Consider the following 13,629-nt stretch of genomic DNA (forward strand, 5'->3'; position numbering starts at 1 on the left):
TCTTGTCTTCTGGATTTTCACCGTGCAGAGCTGTGACTAGCTCTTCCCCACCCCCTGGAATCACATGGCAGCAACACAGAAGGCACGGGGCCGGGTTCTTCAGCAGGAACCAGGCACAGATCTGAGGCCTGGCTGGAAAGGCCAGGCTGTGGGCTCTGTGCTGAGAAGAGCTGACGGGGTGGAGGTGCTGAGCCTGGGCAGAGCGGGGAAGCAGGGAGAAGGCATCCGTGTCTCCACTTGCTCCTTTCATCACTTATTCTTAAGTGCCTACTGTGTGACAGGCACTGTGGTTGGTGCTGGGAGTTAAAAACAGAGGTTTTGAGTCGGTCCGACTGGATTCCAACTCCAGCTCCATCCCTGGGCCACTTAACCTCTCTGCAAATCAGCATCCTCATGTCCAAAATGAAGACAGCAGCAGTACCCAGCTCACCGAGCTGTAATGAGGATTAGACGAGGTCATGTGCATTAAATGCTTAGAACAGTGCGTGGTACATAGTAAGAGCTGAATAAATGGTAGCTATTAGTGCTATTATTATCTCTGTCCTTGGGAGTTCACAGTCTGGTGAGACACAAGACATAAAAAAAAAAAAAAAAAAAAAAAACAAACACACACACATACACACACACACACACACACACACACCAGATAATTTCCTAACGACTTGGCCAGGAAGTGATGCTGAGGTTCACCTAGGAGTGGTGTCAGAATTTCCTGCTCCCTGCTCTCTGAGATGCACTGAGGTCATGCTGTTTGCTTCGTGCCGGAGGTGGGTCCCTCCACAAGCGATCCCTCCGTCCTGAGCCCTGAGGGTGTGAGGGGTCCAGGACCGGGGCTCTCGCCACCTTGCTTCAGTTTCACCTTTTGAAAGGAGAAGAAAAACTGTGTTGGGATTGGAAAGAGCTTCTGAGGCTTCTTCACAATTCTGCATTGCAGATAAGAGACAATGAGATGGAAAATCCAAATGGCCAAAATGGATATATGAGAGCAAGAAGTTTAACAGCCTGGTGACAAGCAGCACATGAAATGATAATCCTCTGACAGCTGATAAGCATTTCAGAAGCAACAAAGCAGAACAGGATTGGAGGGGTGAAGTTGGGGACCGTCACTCGCCGCCCTAGTGGAATTCCTCTGGGCGGGGTTCTGTCTAGACTTGGCAGAGGCTTCATCTTTCCATTATGTTGCACCTGGAAGAATCACCCAGAGGTGGAACTCAGTTCTCAAGCATCACCTGCTTTATTATTTTCACAGTCTTAAGGACAATATTTCCCCAGGGGCAGAGGGGCTGAGACTTTCCAGTGGCCCTGGAAATCTCAGGAGCTAGCTTTAAGAAGATAAACTAAACAAATAATTTATTTTTTCATTTCGGGATAAATCGCAATCGGTATGGAAAATCTACTTCCTTCTAGAGGGTCAAGTATGCTGGTCTCAGAATGAGATGGGAGAGAAGCCAAATGCAATTCTTAGGTCTACCTGTTGGTGGGACTCTTCCTTCCTTGGGGTGGCTGCTATCGGCTCCAGGCACGATCTAGATCCTACAGTAATCTAAGCTAAGACTGAGGATAAGAGTGGGATGGGGAAGCAGACTGGGAGAAAGGGAATCCACAGAGGAGGGCTGTATGGGTGAGCTAGCATCATCCCTGCTGATAATCTTGGGTGATCTTGTCTTGGGTGTAGGGAGCTGAATTGAGCCCCTACTCTCAAAGACATGTTCATGTCTTAATTGCCAGAACTTACGAATGTGACATTATTTGGAAAAGGGTCTTTGTAGTTGTGATCAAATTAAGGATCTTGAGATCATCCTGGATTATCTGGGTGGACCCCAAACCCTATAAGAGACAGAAGAGGAGAAGAAGAAGACAGAAGCAGGGATCGGAATCACGCAACCACAAGAACACGTGGAGCCAGCAGAAGCTGGAAGAGGCAAGGATTCTCTCCTACAGCCTTTGGAGGGGGTGCAGCCCTGCTTGATTTTGACCCAGTGATACTGATTTTGGATGTCTGGCCTTCAGAACTACGAGAAAATAAATTTCTGTTTTAGGACCCCATGTTTGTGTTCATTTGTTACAGAAGCCCTAGGAAACTGATAGGAGGGGTTCAGAACTAGGTGGTGAAGACATTGGTGGAAGACCAGAATCCATAAATATTGGGGCTCTCAGAGCACTGGGTGGGGCTGTTGTGGGGAAGAAGGGAATAAAAATCAAGAGCCTCTCACCTTCCTCAGGTGGTATGTGCTCAGGCCAGGGGTGAGATCATCCTAGACTATCCCGGTGGAGCCTCTTCGGCACGACGTGGGTTGTCAGGTGGTGACTTCCTGCCTCTCCATCCTTCCAGTTACGTTTATCTAGCTTGTCCTGGTCACAAGGGAGGGATTTGCCCAGGCAACTTAAGGTTGTGTAAGTACACGAGATAGCAAGGGTTCGGCCTCCGCCTCTGGCAACTCACCCTGGAACCTAGGGCTTCAGCCAGAGATCTCAGTAGCCTCAGGGCTAGGGGCTGCCGGAGTCTCTGGGGCACTGCAGACACCATAGCCCCCTGTCAGGGTGGCGGGAAGGGGCCTTCTGACCCTCATGGACTGGATTCCTGTTCACACCTGCTCGGTCTTACCCCCATCCTCAAGTCCCTTCTTAAGGCTTTGGTACTTACTGCTGTTGGCCTGCTGGGCCAGCCTCCGAAGATAACAGCATGAATGAACAATACTGAGCAAATACTAAAGAGAAATTGTGCACACAGCCAATCTCAGCCTGGCAGCTTTTTTTTTTCTTTTGGGACACGTGTGTTTGTGGTTGTCATATTATATTGCACACATTAATATAGTCATATTTTCTGCTGGTAAAATTGTTCCTGGCTCATATAATGGGATTAAATATATCAGTATTTCATGGTGTTCCGCAAAAAGCCCTTAACTTCCAGGTGCTCAGCCACATGGACAAGTTTGAGAACCACTGATCTATAATAAAGGGTAAAATCATCGAACACATAAGTAAGCAGGATGTTTGAAAGAAGCCATTTGTCACTAATTCATCAGTATTTGGGGAGGTGGAAACTATCACAGGTCCGGGCAAACTGATAAATGTAAGGTATTTAAAATTTTCAAAAAGTATCTCATTAGACTTCATGTCTAATAGGGTTAATATGAGACACTCCTGAAGACCTCTTTTGGCCTTCAGAGAAAAACCAGAAAATCAGCTTCATTTCATTAGCCAAACATAGCCCCATTACTCCCTGGCTGCACTTTGATTCATCTGTCTCTGCCTGTCCATGCAAAAGGACATATCACAGATGTTAGCCTTAGGCTCCAGAGTCCATACACCCCACTTCTTGGTCAGTTGCCTTGGGAAGTACCCTCTGGGGAAGGGACTATCCTGGGATCAGGACCATTGTCTCCCTGACCTAAATTACATCCTAGTGAGCTGTCAAATAACACCCAGAAAAGGGACCTGGGGTTCCTGCGGAGTCTCTGCAGTTATTTACAGGGAGACATTCTGCAAAGGCCTGGACGTTGCTTGGCCTCCTGCCAGAAAACATTGTTCTACCTGTGAACTCAGCAGTGAACTAGCCATAGTGGAGTGTGGCCTGCATCTTGGTCACTGGATATCCCCAAATCAGAGACAGCTGGAAAAGTTTCCAGAAGACCAAGAGGGTGATGATTTGGGATGAGAAGACAGAGAAAGAAAAAGAATGATTAGACTATACAAATAATAAGATTCTTTTGGGGTGCCTGGGTGGCTCAGTTAAGTATCTGACTCTTGATTTCAGCTCAGGTCACGATCTCACCGTCCGTGAGATTGAGCCCGGCCCTGCGTTGGGCTCTGCACTGACAGTATGGAGCCTACTTGGGATTCTCTCTCTCCTTCTTTATCTGCCTCTCCCCTGCTCGTGCTCTTTCTTGCTCTCTCTCTCTCTCTCTCTCAAAATAAATAAATGAACAAACATTTAAAAAATAATAATAAAATTCTTTTAATAATATTATCATAAGATGAGGATGAGAAAGAAGAAACTGGTTAAAAGGGAACCAGTAGGCAAGGGATACACTCTGGACCTGGAAGAAATGACTTTAAATCAGACAAAAAAAAAAAAAAATAGTCCCTTGTAAAATGGAGTATCTTACAAGAAAACTTACACAGAAAACATAGCTAGAGAAAAAAAGATTCAGCAAAATCCCTCTTTCATGGATCCACCATAGGCTCTTAAAGACAATTATGAGATTGGGGGCATGGTGCTCCTTTAGTAATAATTAATTCAGCCCCTGCCATGTGTCAGGCTCTGTGCTAGACCCCAAGGAAACAGCATGCTGAAAATACACGCTGTCTGCTCTTTGAGGAACGAACCCTTAGGTGGGAATCCAGAAAGAAAGGTGGTAATTATGGGATCGGTTGTAATGGTGGGAAAGGTCACCATGGGATACCTAGAACGTGAGCAAGAGGCATTCCCCTAGACGGAGAAGGAGGGGACAGGGCGGACACCGCTGCAGTCACTGGTAGCTATGGAAGGAACCCTGGCTCACTGAGCCCTGGGCCTCGCACTGGGCCAAGCCCTGCCCCTTGGAGAGGAGCACTCGGGAGCACAAATGGTTTTGAAAGCGTTTTAATGACTGGTCCCATCCATAATGCAGCTGCTGCAGCCCCAGAAGCTCAGACGACGGGTAGCATGATGGAGTCTACCCTATTATAAATATTTGATCTTCTGAAACAGTATTACCGTAAATAGTATTTGCTGTCCTGAAAAGCTTCAAGCTCATAGTTTTAATTTCCCACATTAGGAGTCTAATGAAGAGGATTTCAAAGTGCCCTCCCTGGGGACAGAGTTTACTGGCAGGTTCCATGCTAGGTCCCGGGGGGAGGTTAAGTTCGGATCAGGTGGTGCCTGTTCTCAGAGCTGGAGATGCGTGAGCGGGAGTGAGAAGCGCAGCAGGTGTAGATGAGCAAGCCCCTGTTAGGGGCTGCCCCAGGAGACGCTCATTCTGAGGGTCCTGGGGAGAGCAGCAGGGATGGCCTCCACCTGTGGTCCCCCCAGAGGCAGTCACGCATCACTGCCGGGGTCTGGAGCCAGCTCTGCTTCTGATTCGCTGGGTGGCCTCAGGCTGGATCACAGTTGCCTCACCTGCAAAGTGCAGATAAAGGCTCTACCTTTAGGGTGATTGCGCGGGAGGGGACGTCTGCTAGCGCTGTGCTCTGCGCGTAGTAAGCGCTCAGGACATGTGTGGGCACAGTTAGCGCCTCCAAGAGCCCCTGCTGCTGCTGCTGCTGCTGCCACTGCCGATGGACACCCCGTGACCTCAGGTTGGATCCAGCCCCCTGAGCCCGCCCCTTAAGGCCCTCCTTAAACTCACTTATCCGCTCCCCCAGGCCCCAACCAGTCAGCGTGCAGTTGCCCATCACGGTCACCTTCCACGTGGTAGCCTCATCCTTCCTGTCCTTCCCCTGCTGCTCTCCCTCAGCCTCTTTGGCCTGGCTTAACCCTTTGGGTGGTCATGCTTTAGCTGTTCTTGCCTCCTCCGGGAAGGCTCCCTGACACCCAGGCACACCGGCTACTGTCCCCCAGGCTCCCCCAGGCCCTGTCCTGATGACAGGAGTTTGCCAACTGCCTGCTTGTTCACACGGCGCTGAGCACCTGGTGAGGAGGGAGGCTCGCTCTTCTTTCCATACCCAAAGCTTGGCAGAGAGCTTGGTTCATGGTGTTCAGTGACCGTTGAATGAATGAATGAATGACACAGAGATCTACAGTTTCTAAAGGACTTTCAGCCTGATGCACTATTTATTCTGCCAAAGTCCCTGGGAGCATTATAAGGCTCAGAGAGGTTAAGTGACTTGTCCAGAGTCACTCAGCAAGTTTGGAGCATGAAGCAGCGGTGGCTATCTCTACCCTGGGCCCCAAGGCAACTCTGAGTGATTAGGGAGCATTCCAGGGCCGGGGCCATCCAAGGTTGAGTCAGGGCATCTCTTTCTGACTGGCTAAGAGTTGAGGGCTTCTACAGAAGCATGAGTCCTGGGCCTCCCCCATTCCAGGTCCCGGTGGAGTGAGGTGGGCAGAGAGGGGTTCTTCCCAGGGCTGGAAGCTACCAAAAGTCCCCAGGGTCACTGCATCACATAATAGCACCCTTGAACTTCCTAGGCATTCTCTTTCAAGTGCTTACAGCCCCACCTACAGAAGAGGAAACTGAGGCGCAGAGATGTTCTGTCACCTGCTCAAGGTCATACAGCTGGTAAGTGGCAGAACTTGGCAAGGAGTCCAAGCCCTTAACTACCGTTCATTTCCCCGGGTCTTTGACACAGAGATCATGCCAGGGCCTAAAACAAATCTAGCCCCCAGGATGGCTGGTGCTGATGATTTAAAGAGCCCAACAGTGCTTAATCTTCCTGCCGGGCTCCCTCATTTTAGTAAATGTGGAGATTTAAGAGCTCATAAAACTGAGCTATAATAGTGCCCTGCCAAGAGCTCTGCACAGGGCTTTCTATCCTAGGCTGCGCCTGGCCTGGCGGTCCTTGCCTTGTCCCGAGTCACCCTGGGAGAGCTCTGCAGCTAACTTAGCAGCCAGGCTCCTCGAATCCTCAAGAGGCCCATCAGGTTGTTTATGTCCTTGCCAGGGCTAGATTGACATGCGGTGTGGCAACACTCACGGTGACTGACTGAATTCATAAATTGTTCAGGATGCTGGCAGCAGCTGCAGCAATGCTGACTGGGCATCAGGGTTCAGCCTGGTCACAAGAGCAAATGACTGTGAGTGGAGCATCTGCACGGGGACCATCTTCCTGTGGCCAGAGCAAGACAGATGCTGCTCACGCCCATGGAAGCAACTCTGTGGCTATCGGCAGCCCTCCTCCTAATCTGCCTCAGTGGTGGCTTTCTTCAGATTGGAAGCCCTTTCTGAGGTCTAGGGCACATGGCACTAACATGTACGTTCCCAGCCATGTCTCCAACGCTTAGCATGGTTCTGTCCTATAGTCAATATCCTGGCAGTGTGTATAGATGGAAGGAAGGAAGGAAGGAAGGAAGGAAGGAAGGAAGGGAGGGAGGATGCAAGAGAGGATTGAAGGAAGGAAGCAAGGAAGGGGTAAATTGATTATTAAAATGTCCCAAATTCTTCATACCTCCCTATATATGCACCTTTTGCAATGTAATTTCTCGGCTCCTCACATGCAGAGGTGGAGGTTCCCCCACCCTTACTCTGTAATTTGGGGTAGCCTTGTGACTCACTTTAGCCAGTGGAAGTGACAGTGGCCAGTTCTGCACCAAGGCCTCAAGACATCTTGGGCATTTCTGCCTTTTCTTTAGAACTCTATGGGGCGCTTGGGTGGCTCAGTTGATTAAGCGTCCGACTTCAGCTCAGGACACGATCTCACAGTCTGTGAGTTCCAGCCCCATGTCGGGCTCTGTGCTGACAGCTCAGAGCCTGGAGCCGGCTTCAGATTCTGTGTCTCCCTCTCTCTCTGCCCCTCCCCTGCTCACACACACTCTCTCAGAAATAAATAAACATTAAAAATAAAAAAAGAACTCTGTTGAGGGGCCAAATGAATAAGTAGGAGCTAGCTTGTTGGATGCTGAGACACACACGACCCAGTCACCCCATCACCCCAGCCTACAGTCAGCCAACCGCCAGACATGTGCATGAGGGGACTCCAGCTGACCCGCTAGCTGATTGCAGGTGCATGATGGAGCTCAGTCAAGGCCAGCCGAGCCTGGCTTTGACCTGCCCAGCTGACCCATGGGCTCATGAGCAATAATAAATGCTTGTTGCTTTGAAGCCATTTAGCCATGGACTGCCCAATGCAGAAACCTGGGAAATGAGCCCCTTCAAGTTCAGTATGGTCCCCATTTCTCTTGTTTCTTCCCCTTTTAATCCTATACCCTCATCACTCCTGTCACAACATGGCTGGAACCTTCTGTTCCAGGTTTAGACTCTCTTCTTTTAAGTCTACATCTAAGATGCTGGGCAAGCTGCTGCAGTTCAATTCAACCGACAAATTTTATGGAGGACCTGCCGTGTGAAAGACATCATTCCAGCCACTATGGAGACAGAGAAAACAACCTTGGCTCTTGACTTCCATAGACATTCAGTCACTGTAATAAGAGCAACATTAACAGTAACTGATATCTTTACAGTACCTGGCAATATTCCAAATCTTTCACATATCTGAGCTTGTGATTTGGGGGTGACATGACAGGTTAGATGCAGAATTAGCTCTTACCGAGCACCTACTGCATACACAGCACCAGGATAGAGGATGGGGAAGGAGAAATAAGTGACGCAGGGTCACTGTTAAGATTCCTGCTTCACACGGCACCTGGCTGGCTCAGTTCAGTGTCTGACTTTGGCTCAGCTCATGATCTCACGGTTTGTGGGTTTGAGCCCTGCATCAGGCTCTGTGCTGACAGCTCGGAGCCTGGAGCCCGCTTCAGATTCTGTGTCTCCCTCTCTCTCTGCCCCTCCCCTGCTTGTGTGCTCTCTCTCTCTCAAAAATAAATAAACATTTCAAAAATTGAAAAAAAAAAAGATTCCTGCTTCTCTAAGTGCTGGAGTGGTTGAGGCCATTCCCGTTATGCATGCATCCCAGCTTGGTCGAGGAAACGGAGAAGCAAAGCCAAAGACTGCAAGGAACAAATGTATAAAGTTCCAATTCTATGTTAAAAAAATCAATTTTGCAAATGCAGGTTAGGGGAGCCATGGCTGAGTATCAGTCTTGGTGAACAAAGACCGAACGAGGTTTAAGTTGTCAAAGCTACAGCTGAAAAGCCAATTCAAATCTTAACTTACAGAACGAATCTGAATTCCTTATGGTATCATAGTAAGGGACGTGAGAGCCACTGGGCTGGTCAGGCCACATCTAGATGGCGGCAATCCAGGCTGGGCTCCTCACTCTAAGGAGCAGATTAATGCTAGTGCACACACCCATTGTGTGGTTGAGGGGAGTGACTAGAACAGAGAAGAGTCCAGAAGCTGAACCTGGAATACTCGAGAGAATTTAGTTTCTTTAGCCTGGAGAAGACAGGGCGAGGGAAAGATGGGAGGGGAGACTCAAATATTTAAAAAGCCTGTTGTGTTGAAAAGGTCTGTTCTTTTTCAATGTTGTCCAAGAGGGTGTGAGGTGAGGAGTTGTGAGAGGACAAATGTCAGTTCGACTTAGGAAATAACTGTCTAGGGGCACCTGGGTGGCTCAGTTGGTTGAACGTCCGACTTTGGCTCAGGTCATGATCTCATGGCTAGTGAGTCTGAGCCGCATGTCAGGCTCTGTGCTGACAGCTCGGAGCCTGGAGCCTGGAGCCTGTTTTGGATTCTGTGTGTCTCTCTCTCTCTTTCTGCCTCTCCCCGACTCAATCTCTGTCTCTCTCTCTCTCTCAAAAATAAATACACATTTAAAAAATTAAAAAAAAACTGTCTAATATCTTGAGCTGCCCATCGACAAACAAGTTCTCTCTGTGGAGATCCGCAGTATCCTTCGACTAGTGTTTGTTGGAAATGGGACTCCCAGACATGACGAGAGTTTGGGTCCAGTAACTCCTGAGGGTTCTTCCACCTCTGAGTTCCTGTGACAACTCCCCAAAAGTGGCTTCTAAGCCCCCAGCATTGGACTCGGTTGGCCGCTGAGAACACCTGAGAAATGGTCTGTGTCAGGAGAATGCACAGTAGCCTTTCTATAGGAACCTACATAAATATTTTATCTATATAAAGGCTCCTATGTACATGTTGGAAAAACATTGCCTGTAATTTATATAGCTCTATGGCATCTACAGAAATGTGATGTGTGATTTATAGTTCTTCTCTGAAGAGGTGGGGGCAAAAGCCCCTCTTTTCATTATGATGAGTGGCTGGCTTCTTCCAATTAAAGGGTGCAAGAAAATATGAAGCCACCGTGTCAACCAGAGGAAGCTGGAAAGGAAGGCAGACAAGGGACAGAACTAACAAGACACATGGAGCCAACGGAGTCGTCAGAATAACGGTGTTGCAGCTTGGAACAAATCAGTTGGGTGAAGGGACGTGAAGGGTGCAATGTTCACTGGCTTCCAACGTGCTGCTTCGGGATGATGATGTCGATGTTAGCAATAATAGGTTAACACTTATTGAGCACTTACTACATGCCAGGGAGTAGGAGTTATAAATATTATCTCATTTAAACCTCACAACAATCCAATGTAGTAGGTGTTCTTGTTACTTCTCTTTTACAGAAGAGCAATTAAAGTACAGAGAGCTTAAGTAACTTATTGAAGGTCACACAGCCAGGAAGTGAAAGAGCTTGCATCTGAACCTAGAATATCTAAGGAGAGCCTGTACTTTCAGCCTCTTCCCAGTCACATCTTGTCAGTCTCTGTAGTGCCAGTGGAGGGCCATCTGTCTGTCTTTCAGTCATCTGCAGTCCCTAGAGTGTGATGGGATGGCGTCGAGAAACATTTCAAGAGCAGTGAGCGATCCCACCACCTCAATATATTGATTCCTCCTCTGGAATGAGACAGGCAAGAAAGATGAGTTCTGCCTGGTGGCATAAATTAGCTCTGCGCCCTTGGGGTTTTGTCTCACTGCACCGCCTCCTTGCCATTCAGGTGGCGGCCTGCCTGCAGCAGAGTTTCGACTTTAGAGCGATTCACAGCCAGCGCAGGGCACATGCCGGGACAACAGCTTCCATGTGGAGCCTGGACAAATGGTAGAGCAGAGCAGAGGGCGATGCAATTTACAAGGAATCTTAGCAACCAGGCAACGGGCAATAAACCAGAAAATCGCCGAGGAAACTCGGTGGAGCATGGGCTAAACGAATTGCAGGATTTGTGAGCCAATTTACACCTGTCAGGGGAGGGGTGAGAGAGGCACTGGGCAGCTCCGAAAGCCGGAGGACCGCAAGCCCGTCACCTCTGGCAGACCTGTCGAAGGACAGTGGGGACACATGTTCCCAGCTGAGAGACAGCTGAGTGGTGGCCTCTGGGGACATTACTTACTGAGTGGGTCTCAGGCCTCCCTCCCTGAGAGGAATTTGGGGTGCTTAAGATCACTGTGGAGGCACAGATGTCAGGGGCGAGGGTAAAGATATGAATGCAGTGACTGACCCTCTTTTCTCCCAGGGGTTGATAAAAGATAGATGAAGCACTCAACCACAAGTAGTGCCCTCCTTTGGTCTCCATTCCAAGGAGTTAGTCTCTTAGGAAGAAAACGTCATCTCTCAGGGGAGACACCTCATTGCAAGGTGGGAAGCAGACTTGTGGGAATTGGAAAACAAGCGAAAGGGACAGGACCCCCTTCTCTTCAGGATGACATTGGCACATGTCTGCTCAGAAACACATTCCCATCCCAAGAGACTTCGTTGGGGAGGGGCAAATTCAACTGTCCCTGGGGCTGTGGAGTGGGGGAGGGACAGGTTTTCATGATATAAATATATACACCTAAACAAAAGATCTGTAAGCGTGTCTGAAGCAAGATGTGCACCTTGGATCGTGTAAGGCCCAGAGAGGGTCTGGTTGGTGGAAGTCGGGCACATTCCTGTGTCAGCTGAATGAATTATCACACTAACAGTAATGCGCATGATGCAGAATTCGGATTAAGGGATATGATCTCAAATTAAGTTAAAGACAAAGGCTTATCATAAGTCTTTTTTTTTAAATTTTTTTTAAATGTTTATTTATTTTTGAGACAGAGAGAGACAGAGCATGAACAGGGGAGGGGCAGAGAGAGAGGGAGACACAGAATCTGAAAGAGGCTCCAGGCTCTGAGCTGTCAGCACAGAGCCCGACGCGGGGCTCAAACTCACGGACCGTGAGATCATGACCTGAGCTGAAGTCGGACGCTTAACCGACCAAGCCACCCAGGCGCCCCTCATAAGTCTTAATAAGGGGACCACCATGCTATCTTGGCAGTGTAATTCTTGCCGATGCTGCTGGGAAGTGAGGAGTGAGATCCTGCAGTGTAAAGAAATGGGCCTCAGTTTGCCCCTCTGTAACCAAAGTTCTTCAGGGCCCTATCCAGCTCTACCTCGCTGGGGTTCGATGCTTAGGGGCTGTAGTGGGGGCTTAGGCACTGACTTGGAAGGGCAAGTGTGATCCTTCACACAAGCCACGTGGAACACCTCCTTGAAGCTTCTGGATAGCCTCCCTGATGATCCATCTTTGCCTTGCCTCTGGCTTCTCCAACCTCCACTCCCTAAGGTCTTGCTCCTGCTCAGCAGCACACAGCAAGAGGGTCCTATGCAGGGCCTACACAGGTTCCTGTCACGACTCCCATGTAGGAGGCCACTTGCGGGGTTGGGGGCGGTTGGAGTTGGGGGAGGGAGCAATGGTGAGAATGGCAGCTACCCGTCCCAGGACACGGCCCCTCAGCCAGCCTTCAGGTCCCGAGCGTGGAGACGGGGAGAGCCCAGCAGAACCGAGATTGCCCTGTCTGCCAGCCTGGCTGGGATGGCACAGAGTGATTCACACAATTTAGGCAGCTAAAAGGGTGACGGCGTGATGTGGGCTCTGCAGCAGCACAGAGGTGGGTCTGAGCTCCCCCTCCATCTCCCAGGAGATTTGAGCAAGTTCCTTTCCTTTGAGTGCATCTGCCTCCTCATGTGTACAGCAGACAGGAAGCTAATGCCTGACACAGAAATCTGAGGAGTATCTGACCTAACACCTGAAGGCACTTAGTGCAGGGCCTCTGGCGTTGTTAGCACACACTCGGTAACAGTTAACTATCTTTAGTGTCGAGGACCCAAATTCCAGGGACAGAGAGGCACACGTTCTACAGCTGCTTGTCCTAGAGATTCTAGCCATGGGATGAGCAGGGGGCTCGAGACTCGTGCCTCAGCTGGGTGCTTGAGACAGGTTGGGACAGCACGTGAGAGTTAAGTCGAATTTCCGGGGCACCTGGGAATCAACCGAATGGCCAGAATCAAGGCCAAAGGAGAAGGGCAAGAAAAGAACCAGATCTTCCCAGAAGGATCTGTCACAGAGTGCATCAGTCAGCTTTTGTGCATAACAAACAACAATAGCATCTCAGTGGCACACAGCAATAAGTACTTACTTTGCTCGTGGGTCTACAAGTTACCTGGGGAAGCTCTGCTTTGTATGGACCCCGGGCTGAAGGGGCAGCAGTTTCCCAAAGCTCTTCTCACAGCCACGGCAGAAGCACAGGGAGCAAGTGGAAAACTGCCAGGCCTCTTAAGGCCTTGGCTTGCAAGTGGTACCCTGTCACTCCTGCCCCTATTCTATTGGCCAAAGTGAGCCGCCTGACGGGAAGGGACAAGCATGACGTCAAACAATAGGGAAGGGCATTCGCCCATGTGGAGGCCAGAGTAAGGGTGGATTTGCAGGGAAGGGGCAAAGCACTGTGGTCTCTAGTCTACCACCTAAAGGGTGGGCCCTGATGGGGGGAATTTAGGAGACAGAGAAAGCACCACGGTGACATACACCAAAGTGAGAGACACACACCAATAAGGCCCTTTGCATTTTACTTCAACAGTCGCCAAGTGGGAGGGCACGGCAGTGTCCAGGCTACCGTCCTTGCAAGGAAATAATGTACTGTCACAACAGTAAGAAGTGCATTTGACCAGAGAGGCTTCCCAGGACTTCAGTTATACAGGAAAATGACTAAGTGACACCAACATATTATAATTTATTCCTAACATAATCCAATTCCTCTCATTCGAGCCTAATGTACCCAACTGTATCTTATA

Source organism: Prionailurus bengalensis, chromosome D2 (assembly GCF_016509475.1).
Source record: "Prionailurus bengalensis isolate Pbe53 chromosome D2, Fcat_Pben_1.1_paternal_pri, whole genome shotgun sequence".
NCBI classification, from domain to species: domain Eukaryota; kingdom Metazoa; phylum Chordata; class Mammalia; order Carnivora; family Felidae; genus Prionailurus; species Prionailurus bengalensis.